The sequence below is a fragment of the Symphalangus syndactylus genome, chromosome 5 (genome assembly GCF_028878055.3).
Source record: "Symphalangus syndactylus isolate Jambi chromosome 5, NHGRI_mSymSyn1-v2.1_pri, whole genome shotgun sequence".
Classification (NCBI taxonomy): Eukaryota; Metazoa; Chordata; class Mammalia; order Primates; family Hylobatidae; genus Symphalangus; species Symphalangus syndactylus.
Window position 1 is genome coordinate 85,274,571 of NC_072427.2, and position 12,806 is coordinate 85,287,376.

The following is a 12,806-nucleotide window of genomic DNA, read 5'->3' on the forward strand; positions in this document are numbered from 1 at the left end:
CTATTCACACATGACATGATTGTCTCTAGGAAATCCTAAGGAAACTATACACAAACTTTTAGAATTAATGAGTTTAGCAAGGTTGCAGGACATAAGGGCAACACAGAACAACTGGCTGTGTTTCTATATACTAGCGATGAAAAATTAGAAATGAAACAAAAAGCAATACTTACCACAGCAGGGAATATGAAGACTTGGAAGATTCTTGATCAGAAGTTTCGATGTTGTGAAGATGTCAGTTGTCCCTAAATTATGTATAAATACAACACAATTACAAGCTACATGCTAGCAGTTTTTTGGTAACTATTAGCAAGCTGATTAGAAACTCTGTATAAAAACAGAAAGGAACAAGAATAGCCAAAACAAGGTTGAAAAAGGAAGAACGAGTTGGAGAATGTTACTCCCTGTCTTCAATATTTTATTATAAAGCTGCAGTCATCAAAACAGTGCAGTTTGCAAAAGGAAACAAACATAGACCAATACAACAGAATAGAGTCCAGAAATAGATTCGTATGTATATGATCAATTGATTTTCAGCAAAGATGCCTCCTCTTCTCTGGCCCCCTCTCCCCCTCTCCCACCAAGTGGCAGCTGGGATGTGGGAGAGCAAGATCCATGTGGATGGGTGAAACCACCCTGGCCTATGGCTTCCTGTCTCTAGTTCAGCTCCAGAGGGGTGGGTGCAGCACGCATCAAGGAACACGCCCAGGAGCAGGTCACTGCACCCGGGCAACCGAAATCAAGGGTGCCCCCAGTAGATATTTCTAGTACCTGCAAAGACCTGCAAATTTAGGTGCAATGCGCCCGTCAGGGGTCATGTCCTGGGTAACATTCTGCCTCGATTAGATTTTCAGGGAAACATAGCTAGAAAGGTAAACCAGTATTAACTTGCCCATATTGATGAGAGAAGGTTATGTTAATCTTTTACTCACCTCGCAGAACCAGCTAAAAAGAACACAACGGACAACACCAGCTCTTGGAGGGGATAAGGACCGGTGGAGCGTCCCCATGCTGCTGGTGGGAGCATAAATTGTACGGTCTCTTTGGAGAAGTGGCCTGTCTGATAAAGTGGAACATGCATGCATCTGACGAGAAGTCCTCTCCTGGGAATGTGCCCCGCAGATACTGCCGCATATGTTCTAAAACACATGTCCAGGAACCTTCACAGCAGCACCGTTCATCACAGTCTGAACCAGAAATAGCCCAGTGTCCCTCAGCAGTCAGATGGAGACGGTGGTTGTTTAACACAATGAGGTGACCTTCGGCAATGAGGAGGAAGGTGTGACAGCAGGGCTGAGCCTCACAAATGTCATGGTTGCGTGGGAGGAGACAGACACCTAAGTGCACACAGTCGATGATCCCGTGCACACAAAACCCTTACTGTTTAGTGGTCAAAAACATTCAAAGTGGGCTGGGGGGCAGTGGCTCATGCCTCTAATCCCAGCACTTTGGGAGGCCGAGACGGGCAGATTACTTGAGTCCAGGAGTTCGAGACCAGCCTAGCCAACGTGGTGAAACCCCATCTCTACTTAAAACACAAACATTAGCCAGGTGTGCTGGCATGTGCCTATAATCCCAGCTACTTGGGAGGCTGAGGCGGAAGAATCACTTGAACCCGGGAGGCAGAGGTTGCAGTGAGCCGAGATCGGGCCACTGTACTCCAACCTGGGCAACAGAGAAAGACCCTGTATCAAAACACACACACACACACACACACACACACACACACACACAACCCATCATTCAAAGTTATTCTTACAGATCATAGAAAAACTGATAGAATTTGATAAGTATAAACATTTGATACTTCTTGAGGTCCTGGATGATGTGATCAAATAAGGAATGAATTTTTCAATTTGTCATACGTCACACAGAGACTAGTCTCCCCTAGAAATACAGAGGCTCAGAATCCCATCACATGGAATTCATCTGTGTATTTACCAACCACAGCACATTCAGAAATATAAAGATGGGTCAATATTAGGACATCAGTGACCACAAGTCACTGCTTTATCAAGTCAGAACAGAAAGCCATGGGATGCGTCAATAAATTCCAAGATGCTCAATAAAATTCAACACTCGATGATAAAAACTCTATTGCTATGGGGCAAAGTATGCTTTCTTTTTCTTCCTTTTCTTTTCTTTTCTTTTTTGAGATAGAGTCTCACTGTCACCCAGGCTGAAGTGCAGTGCTGTAATCATAGCTCACTGCAACCTTGAATTCCTGGGCCCAAGCAATCCGCTTGCCTCAGCCTCCTGAGTATCTGGGACTGCAGGCACGTGCCACCATGCCCAGCTAATTTTTGTATTTTTTGTAGAGATAGGGTTTCTCCATGCTGCCCAGGCTGGTCTTGAACTCCTGGGCTCAAGTGATCTGCCCACCTCAGCCTCCCAAAGTGCTGGGATTATAGGTGTGAGCCACCATGCCTGGCCAGCATGCATTCTTAACTTGATAAAAGTCATCTCCCAGGTGTTTAAAATAGATTGTGAAATATTTTGCATTCCTTTTAAAATCACCAAAAAGAAAATGATAAAATTTGATAAGAATAAACACTTGATACTTCTTGAGATCCTAGACCATGTGCTCAGATAAGGAATGAGATGAAGGATAAGCATGTTGAGTTATTTGCAGATGACAGCATTGTCCATCTAGAAATTCCAGGAGAAATCAGTCAGAACACTGCAAAGGTATCAGAATAAATAAAAGTTGGGGATGATGGGCATGGGCAAGGTGAACGTCAAAACAAACCAATAGTTTTCTTATTCATCAACAACAACTAATATAGCATGACAGAAAAAATGTCTTCACAATAGTCCCGAAACATGAAATGCCCGCAGTGAGCCTTGAAAGGTGTGCAAACAACTTCATCAAAAGGACAAACTTCTACCAAGGGATTGGAAAGAGTCTCCGTAAACGTGAGCGCCCCTTCGCTCCGGCAGTGAAGCCCAAGGGTGAAGAGCAGAGATTTCGATGTTAGAAAGGGGATGAGACACCCAGTGGTCCCCAGGCAGGTCAGCTCAGGGCCCCATCTCATCATCACCCTGCCTGTCCCCTGCTCTCCACCTGCTCCCTGGATCACAGTCCCCACAAAGCTCTTGCACTTAACCCTTTCCTCAGGCTCGAGTCTCCAGGGGACCCACCCAGGACATCCTGTAAATTCATGGCTAGGGAGTTCACACCGAGGGGTGGTGAAGCGGGAGAGGCACACTCAGCCTCTGCAGCCGTCCTTCCTGGCCCATGTCCACGTGCCAGCAAGGACCTTGGCAGATGCTCGCCCCTCTAACCTGCTGGTCCTCATCTGAAAAATGGCAGTAATAACAGTGTTTACCTCCTGAACCAGCTGGGGGGATCCAACATGACAATCCGCTGAACCTCAGCAATCGGACCTGCAGGAGCCGAGGTGGAGAGAGTGTAGGCCGGGGTCTGATCCCATTTCAGAGACCAGGTTAACAGAGCAGAGGCCGTTTTCCCCAAGCCTGCATGGCCACAAGGGAAGAGCTGGGTTCGGAGGTAGATGGCCTAAGAGTGCCTGCTCAGCCCCCGACCCCACGGCCGACTGGGACCCAGGCTCAGCCCCCGACCCCACGGCCGACTGGGACCCAGGCTCAGCCCCCGACCCCACGGCCGACTGGGACCCAGGCTCAGCCCCCGACCCCACGGCCGACTGCGACCCAGGCTCAGCCCCCGACCCTACGGCCGACTGGGACCCAGGCTCAGCCCCCGACCCCACGGCCGACTGCGACCCAGCCTCCCCCAACCCGGACCCCACGGCCGACTGCGACCCAGGCTCAGCCCCGGACCCCATGGCCGACTGAGACCCAGCCTCCCCCAACCCGGACCCCACGGCCGACTGCGACCCAGGCTCAGCCCCCGACCCCACGGCCGACTGAGACCCAGCCTCAGCCCCCGACCCCACGGCCGACTGCGACCCAGCCTCCCCCAACCCGGACCCCACGGCCGACTGCGACCCAGGCTCAGCCCCCGACCCTACGGCCGACTGGGACCCAGGCTCAGCCCCCGACCCCACGGCCGACTGCGACCCAGCCTCTCCCAACCCGGACCCCACGGCCGACTGCGACCCAGGCTCAGCCCCCGACCCCACGGCCGACTGCGACCCAGCCTCCCCCCACCCGGACCCCACGGCCGACTGAGACCCAGGCTCAGCCCCTGACCCCACGGCCGACTGCGACCCAGCCTCTCCCAACCCGGACCCCACGGCCGACTGAGACCCAGCCTCAGCCCCCGACCCCACGGCTGACTGAGACTTCAAAAAGTAAAATAACAGGCAAAAGGCAGCTGTAGCTTTGTTCTTTCTGAGGATCAGCTGTAGCAACCCAGAGCAGGAGCCTCACCTGAGAGGTTCAGGTGCCTTTTTGCCCAGCCCAGCCACAGTCAGGGAGCTGCATGTGGGGCCAGGCCTGGGGCAGTGCAGGCAAACCAACAGCCAGGTCGTGCATGCTGAGACAGCATGAGGGGAGCAAAACAAAAGCCCCATCAGAATGGGATCCAGAACTTCCATGAGAAACCTTCTCCCAAGGAGGTATATGTAGGCAAGGGGACCGGGCCAGGGGAGTCCACTCTGCAGGGGCAGGAGAAACACAGCTCCTGGACGCTACCCTAGCCGCACTCACCCCCACGCCCCCTGCTCACTGTCATCCAGGCTGATGGCGAGCTGTGGAGGCTACAGTGGGGCTGATGGGCAAGTGCTTGGGGTAGCTGGGGTGGATGCTGGAAGACTGACTGGGGTACACTTTGGCAAAGAAGGGCAGTAGCTGGGAGAGCTTGAGGAAGAGGTTGGAGACTGACGCATACTGTGGGCTTCAAGGGGAAGAGCCTGGAGAAGTTGGGGGCAGCTCGGGTGGGTTGGACTGTAGTTGGAGCTGGTCGGTGTTTTGTTAGGATTAGTGAGTAGCTGGTGATGGGGAGAAGCTGGTGATGGTGGGGAGTAGCTGGTGGTGGTGGGAAGTAGCTGGTGGTGGGAGTGCAGCTGGTGATGGTGGGGAGTAGCTGGTGGTGGGGGCATACCTGGTGATGGCAGGGAGTAGCTGGTGATGGTGAGGAGTATCTGGTGGTGGGGAGAAGCTGGTGATGGTGGGGAGTAGCTGGTGATGGTAGGGGATTGTTCGATTTTAAATCAAATAGATTAAAAATAAATGTAAAAGAAAAATATTTTAAACTGAATATGCAGAAGATACTTTTATGATCACAAGGTAAAGAAGAATTTCTTAAACAAAACACAAACCAATCAGCCATAAATGAAAAGATTCACACATTTGACTACATTACGTAAAAAACCGTTTGTAAAAGAATACAAACATAAAAGTGAAAAGAACACAAACCAAAAGAAGATATTTGCCACAAGGCATTAGTATCCTGAATAGATAAAGAACTTCTACAAACTAAAAAGAGAGAAAAAAAAATCAAATGACATAACTGAAAGATGGGCTTGAGATAAACATCACAGAAAAGACACAGGAATGGCTCATAAAGAAAAGAGAAATTCCTCTCCCTCACTAGCAAATGAGGAAATGCAACCTGAAATCTGCAATGAGATTTAACAGTAATCATTATTAAAATATGTATGATTGGCTGGGTGCAGTGGCTCACGCCTGTAATCCCAGCACTCTGGGAGGCCGAGGTGGGCGGATCACGAGGTCAGGAGATCAAGACCATCCTGGCTAACACGGTGAAACCCCGTCCCTACTAAAAATAAAGAAAAAAATTAGCCGGGCGTTGTGGCGGGTGCATGTAGTCCCAGCTACTCAGGAGGCTGAGGCAGGAGAATGACGTGAACCCGGGAGGCGGAGCTTGCAGTGAGCAGAGATCACGCCGCTGCACTCCAGCCTGGGCGATGGAGCGAGACTCCATCTCAAAAAAAAAAAAAAAAAAAAAAAAAAAATATATATATATATATATATATATATATACACACACATACATAATCATTGCTGCTGTGTCCCACCCAGTCGATTTCATTGCTCACCAAAGGTCTTGGGTTCGGTGCATATCTTTGCATATTGATAAGCATTGCAGTGTCCCTGGGATGCATGTCTTCAGTTCAGCTAGGCATCATCAAATGGTTGTCCAAAGCAGCAAGTCATCACCCACCGTCAGCAGTACAGGAGGGTCCCAGGAGCTCCCCCTCCTCGCCAGCCCGTGACGAGTGCACAGCGGAATTGCCTTGTGGATTTCCATTTACATCTCATCGTTTCCCAGCGAGGAAGAGGAAGTTTTCTTTATGACATGAGCCATTCTTATATCTTTTCTGTGACATTTGTATAATATCTTAAGTTCATCTTTCTGTTGTGTCATTTGGTTTTTAAAATCTTTTTAATTTGTTGAAGTTCTTTATCTATGCAGGATCCTAATGCCTTGTGGCAAATATCGTCCCAGTTTATGGCTTGTCTTTTCACCTTAACTTTGTGTCCTTTGACAAATAGTTCTTTTTTCAAGTGTAGTCAAATGTATCCATTTTTAATTTTAGAATAGAAAATACCAGGAAGCATTGCACACTCTAAGGGTAAGTGTTGATTCACAGTCATTGGTTGTCGTGGTGTGTGTGTGTGTGTGTGTGTGTGTGCACTGGGTCTCTGTGAACAGTGCGTGCTCGGAAGATCTGGACAACACTCAGAGAAACGTTTGCACACGTGTCCCTGGTGACAAGCTTATAGGAGAAACACGGGGAACAGCCAAGTGTCCTCAGGAGCGGCATGCTGTGCAGAGGCAGAAATGGACGTCAGATGCGCCAGCAGATCCGCACCTTCCCTGCTCCACTCCACTCAACACCTGCAAACCTTAGTCCCCTGGCTTGCTTGCCAAAGGCTGTCCATGAGCTTTGGCCCACGGCAGGGCTCCGCAAGAGGCTGGAAGGCGGGAGGGAGACAGAAGCCAGGGTGCGTCTCCCGTGGTGTCTGCTCCGGGTGCCGCAGTGCGGTAATGTCTCCTCCATCTTCTCCGTAGTCCCAACACCTGCTTGGGAGTCGGCCGGGGTTCCTGGCAGTGCCCAGCTCCTGGCCCTGGCTCTGGTTGCACCACCTCCTCTCTTGCTCCCTGCAGCTCAGGAGACAGTGGTGGCTTCCTGCTGTCGTCGGTGGCTGTCTCAGCAGCCCCTGCTTGGTCTTCCAGCCTTCCCAAGCCTTTGAGTCAAGCCCCCGCCGTGCTCTCCCTCCACTGAACTTCTTGCTACGGATTCCATTCTCCTGACCGCGTCCTGAGTGATCCCGGAGTCTTGCCATGAGTGGATGTCAGAAATACATTAAGGGGAGAATGTAGTCATAGAACACGTAGCCTGATTCTTCTCTGTGAAGCTCAGAAAACCAGCACTAAAAACACGTGAGATCCCCACACACGTGGGGCTAAGCTCTAGCAGAAAGCCCTCGGGGAACAGAATGCCCCACTTCTCAAGGCAGGTGTGCAGCACTTTTGGGGCCTCCCCCAGACCCTGGGGCCTAACTGGTTCAGGGCTCAGCCGGTGTCTCCCGCTCTTGCCTGGGGGCTTTCTTTCTGCGGTGCAGACAGCCAGAGCCCCCAGCTCGGCACTCTAGGTAAGCTAGTACTGAGACACGGACGCCCATGTCTGGGATTCCATTCAGGGCGCCTCCGTGGCCGCATCCTCTGGGTCCCCGTCTCCACCCGCCCTGCCCGTGCCTCCAGGTGCCACCTCCCTGCCTGGGAGCCTGGCCTCAGACTCAGCTTGTGGACAGTGGTGTGTTTCGGATGGTTTTTGTGTTATTCTGTAAACCACGCAAACACATGACACACACACTTGTGGATGCGTGGTGTATCTTACAATAAGCAAAGTCAATAAAAACCTTAAGACCAGAACTACAAATGTGGGTGAATTTTTACCGTGAAGTTGAGCTCTCTGGGGACGTTCCCAGTGAAGAGGCTCGTTCAGACCCAACTCCCCTGCTCTGCCTTCAGGTGCCGTGAGGGGGACACGTGGCGTTTCTGGCCCCTCAACTCGCGGGAGGAGACCTGGGGGTGCTGGGAGTGCCAGGGTGGGAAGAGCGAGGACTGTCACGTCCAGGACGCGGGGGAAGGGGCTGGGGGGCGAGCCTGGGAAGGCGGTGGTCGTGGGGGCCTCACGCTGCAGGCCCACCCACCCAGCCCCTCTCCTCTCCGTCCTGCCCTCCCCACAGTGCTCCCCCTCTTCCCTCTGAGCTCTTGTCCTGCCCCCCCACCCATCTATCTGCCTCACCTTTTCCTGCTTCCTGTCCAGCTCTTCTCTCCACCTTCGCCTCCCTCAAGGGGTTTCTGTAAAAGAAGGAAAAGGGAAAGATCCAGGGTGTTGCCCGGCCCCGCGAGGGGAGGCAGAGGCCAGCGTGCCCTTTGCCCAGCCCTGCAGGACACCCGGCCCTGGCACATCCTCGCAGCCGACGGTTCTGGAAGTCTTCTGAGCTTGCCGCTGGCTCTCCCTGCCTGCCGTATAGCCACATGGAGCCCCCTCCCTGCCTGCCTTAGAGCCACACGGAGCCCCCTGTGTGTTGCTGCAAGTCGGCGCAGAGATCCCCAGGCAGCAGCCTTCAGCCTTAACTCACTCAGGGCACGGTGAAAAGGTAGCCGCCCCGACCGGCGGCCAGCCCGAAGTCACCTGCTGCGGGCTGTAGAACGAGTGGAGGGGACCTGGCTGGCCCACCTGGGGGGCACTGGCGGGCAGGGTTTGGAAGGCCTGGGGGGCGGGCTGCAGGCAGAGCACCTCTGTGTCCTCCCACCTTGCTGTCTGGGATGTGGGCCAGGCCCCTGGTGCTGGTGAACAGAAGCACTGGGCCCCCACTGGCGAGACCCAGGGCAGGAACCAGCGGCCGAGTTCGTTACCTGTTGTGGTTTCGGTGAGATGAGTGCTGAGCGGGAAGAGACGCAGGCAGTTCCTGGAGAATCCTGGTGTCAGGCCTGTCCCTTGCAGCGAAGCCCCTGGAGAAAGTGGGCTTCTCCCCTGCATGGCCAGGCAGGGATGGGGGTTGGGGGACATCCAACCAAATTCCCAAAAAGGTGTTCCATGAGACTTGATGTGATTATTCTAAAATGTATATGGAAGACTGAAAAAACAGGAATAGCCAGGACACTTCTGAAGAGGGAGGGAGATTTTTCCACCACATGCTGGGATTGTTAAGAAATTACAGCAGTGGAAGTGATGTGAGATTTTTGCATGGATAGATGGGCACCAGGATTGGACAGAGAACTCAGGAACACATTTCTGTGTGGGTGGAACCAATGGCTTTGCAGGTTAGTGGAAACAGGAGAAACCTCTCAATCAGTAGAGCTAGAAAAAAATAGATATCCATATGGAAAAAGATGAAAGTAGCTCCCAGTGGATTAAGGATTTAAATGTCAAAAACAAAACTGTAAATTCTAATTAGAAAATGTGGCTGGGCGCAGTGGCTCACACCTGTAATCCCAGCGCTTTGGGAGGCCGAGGCGGGTGGATCACGAGGTCGGGAGATCGAGACCATCCTGGCTAACACGGTGAAACCCCGTCTCTACTAAAAATACAAAAGTTAGCTGGGCGTGTTGGCAGGTCCCTGTAGTTCCAGCTACTCGGGAGGCTGAGGCAAGAGAATCACTTGAACTCGGGAGGTGGAGCTTGCAGTGGGCCGATATCGCGCCACTGCACTACAACCTGGGTGATAGAGCGAGACTCAGTCTCAAAAAAAGAAAAATAATTGTAAGTGGCTGTCTTTTAGAGGGTGTGTTTGGAAAAGATTTCAAGAACACAACACACAAAGAAGCAGAGGGCATAGTCAGAATTGATACTCTGTGAAGAATTTAAAAAGGAGATGGTTTACAGAGGCAAAGACAGGGTTTGTGGGACTCAACACAGGACGTACGGCGCCCAGGGCTGGTAACTCACTTGTTAGAGTCCGAGAGTGAGCTGCAGCAGGGCGAGCCTACAGGAGTGGTCCAGTGGGGCGAGCCTACAGGAGTGGTCCAGTGGGGCGAGCCTACAGGAGTGGTCCAGTGGGGCGAGCCTACAGGAGTGGTCCAGTGGGGCGAGCCTACAGGAGTGGTCCAGTGGGGTGAGCCTACAGGAGTGATGGTTCTCAGTGGAGGACTCACTTGTTTATTAGAGTCCCAGAGCGAGCTGCAGCGGGGTGAGCCTACAGCAGTGGTCGTGTTCAGTGGAGGACTCAACCATTACAGCAATCGGCAGGGAGAAACCCAGGGGAGTCCATTCCCCCAACCTCGCCCTGCGCCCTGGCCCTGCCTTCCTGCTGGGGTCTCCCTGGGGGGAGTGCAGCTCATGGGCCTCAGGGCCGGGAGGAGGGGCTGCCCACTCCCCATGTTCCCTAGTCCGAGGGTCTTCCTTCCTGAGGGGCTCCTGGGCTTCAACACGGCCTTTGCTCCCTACAACCAGCAAGGCCGGCGGGGTGGCTTACAGGGCTGGTTTCTATGCTCCAGTGTGGACCATGGCTTCCTCCCACCCCGAGCAAGCCTGCCTGTCCTGTCCTGGCCACCCTGGGAAGGGCTGCGGTGTCCAAAATAGCTTCAGAATTCCTTCGAGCCAGAGAATGCAGGGCCTCGGACAACAAAGACCTCTCGGGACAGGACAGATGTCCCTGAGCCTGGATTCCTGCCTCTGACGTGACCTCCAACTTGGGATTCCCAAGACAAGGGTCAGTGTGGGATGATCCTTTTAAGGGAAGTGTCCCCCTTGGGGCCACTGAAGTCGCTCCTGTGGTGGGGAGTGCTGTGGTGTAGACCAGGCTCGCCCAGCAGTCCCTCCAGTGGAGGCCGAGAGGCCTTCCCTCTTCTCCCAGGACCAGGGACAGTGTCCAGTGGACATAGAGAAGGAGGGGTGGGAGTGGCTGCCAGCTCCTGGCAGGGACCACGGCCAGCCCCATCCCCATCTCCAGCCTGGGCCTGGGCTGCTTGCCCATCAGTTGTGTTCATTAGGGCTCAGAGCCCCTGAAGGTTTCAAACACATCCTGATTCCCAAGAGCTGTGATTTGATGTGTGACCTCGTTCTCCGGGCACATGAGAGGCATTAAAGTCACTTCTTTCATTTCCTTTCATGCTCAGTTTGCCTCTGGGGAGCAGGGGCTGATTTTTGCTGTAGAACCTTCCAGCACAGACAGGGAGCCCGTACACATGGGCTTGGAGCCCCATGAGGCTGCCATCGTACGCCAGCCAGGGTTGTTAGTGTTAAGGTGAGAACACGCTTACGAGCACACACATGCACACACGCTCACATACTCACACATTCACACACTCACGCACACACAAATGAGACACCAAAGCATGGCTCGTTCCGCCCCCGCCCAGACAGCGTGTCAGGAAACTCACGTCTCATTGCTGTGACGCTGTGACATCCACCAATGACAGTGGAGGTGCCCTGAGTATTGAAGCTGGGTTAGGATAAATGCTAGTGAGTAGGCAAATTTGCCCACGAATAATGAGGCTCCACTGTGTTTTACTTGAAGAAACACGTAGGAGCTAGAAGTAAATGGAACAGCATTCAGGAAGGCAACGCTGTTTTTCCTGAATTGACACAACATAAGGGTCCCAGGGTCCCCGCACCCCGGCTGCCGGGCCTGGCAGGTCTGGGCTGAGCAGTGCGTCTCTGACGCGTCCCCATGATGCGGCCTCTGCTGGTCTGGGTTCTACACTGAGAGAACCTGCTCTCATTGAACGGGTGCCTCAGGTCGGGCTCTGCAGGGAGCCAGCTGGGGACCACGGGGCTGTGCCAGGAAGGGAGCGATGCAGGAAGCCCAGGGCCGTCTCTGCAGGCTGCAGCTTCTTCCAGGACAGCCTCTTCCTGCGAGTTTCAAAGTCAGTTTCTGTGCACACGAAGCTGGAGTCAGTGAGGCTGAGAACCTCACGGAACAGTTTCCAGGCACATGGAGCCAGAGTCAGTGAGGCTGAGTTCCAGCACAACCAAGCTGCCCCCGTGAGGCTGCCTGATACCCAGATGTGTGTGTTTAAAAGAGACAAAAGGCAAGATTTGTCACGGGATGAATCCTCTTCAGTGCTCCTAGGGGCAGCTAATTTTAAAGTAGCCAGGACTGTTTCAAGGTCACGGTGACCCTCATGGGCTGTGTTAGTGCAAAGTCAAACGGGAGACAGCGTGAGAGCGCGTCCAGGACAGAGTGGATCTGCGGATGCTCCTGACTTTTTGCACAGATGACGTCGGTGTTTAGGCTTCCCTCCCAACGTTAGTGTCCGCCTCAGCATCCTTCACCTGCAGAGCACTTAATGGAGCTGCAACTTAGAAACAAGGGGGTTGAGGTTCCTCGAGGTTCCAGTTCCTCCTGTGAAAGTGCTCCCGGGAGCAGCTCAGGTGTGTATGTCCCCAGCCCCGGCTGGCTGGACACAGCCGGTGGGACAGGAGCCCGGCAGGTATGGGCCAGCTCAGGTGACTGCCCAGCCGCTGCCTGCCTGGAAACTGTGTGACCTCCCCCGTCTTCCTGGGCTGGCCGGGAGCTCACATGGAAAGGGATGCACCTGACCCTGCAGTGCCGGTTCCCAGGGCAGCTGGGTGGCGCGCAGTGAGCTGCACCCTGAATTCCTCACATAGCTCAGGGGCCTCGGCGTGTGGCTCTGCAGAACCAGGGCCCCTGGAGCACACTTCCCCGCAGTTAAACTGCTCCTGCCCCCGGGGGGCTGGCCCTCTCCCACCCTGGGGTCGGCCATCAGAGCCCTCCACAAGGAGGGAAGCAGGCACTGATGACATCTGGGGAAAAGATGGACTTCGGGGGTCGGCCCTCAGAGCCCTCCACCGGGAGGGAAGCAGGCACTGATGACATCTGGGGAAAGATGCGGACATCGGGGGGAAGTATCATGCAGAAAGTGGCATTTGTCTGCCTCA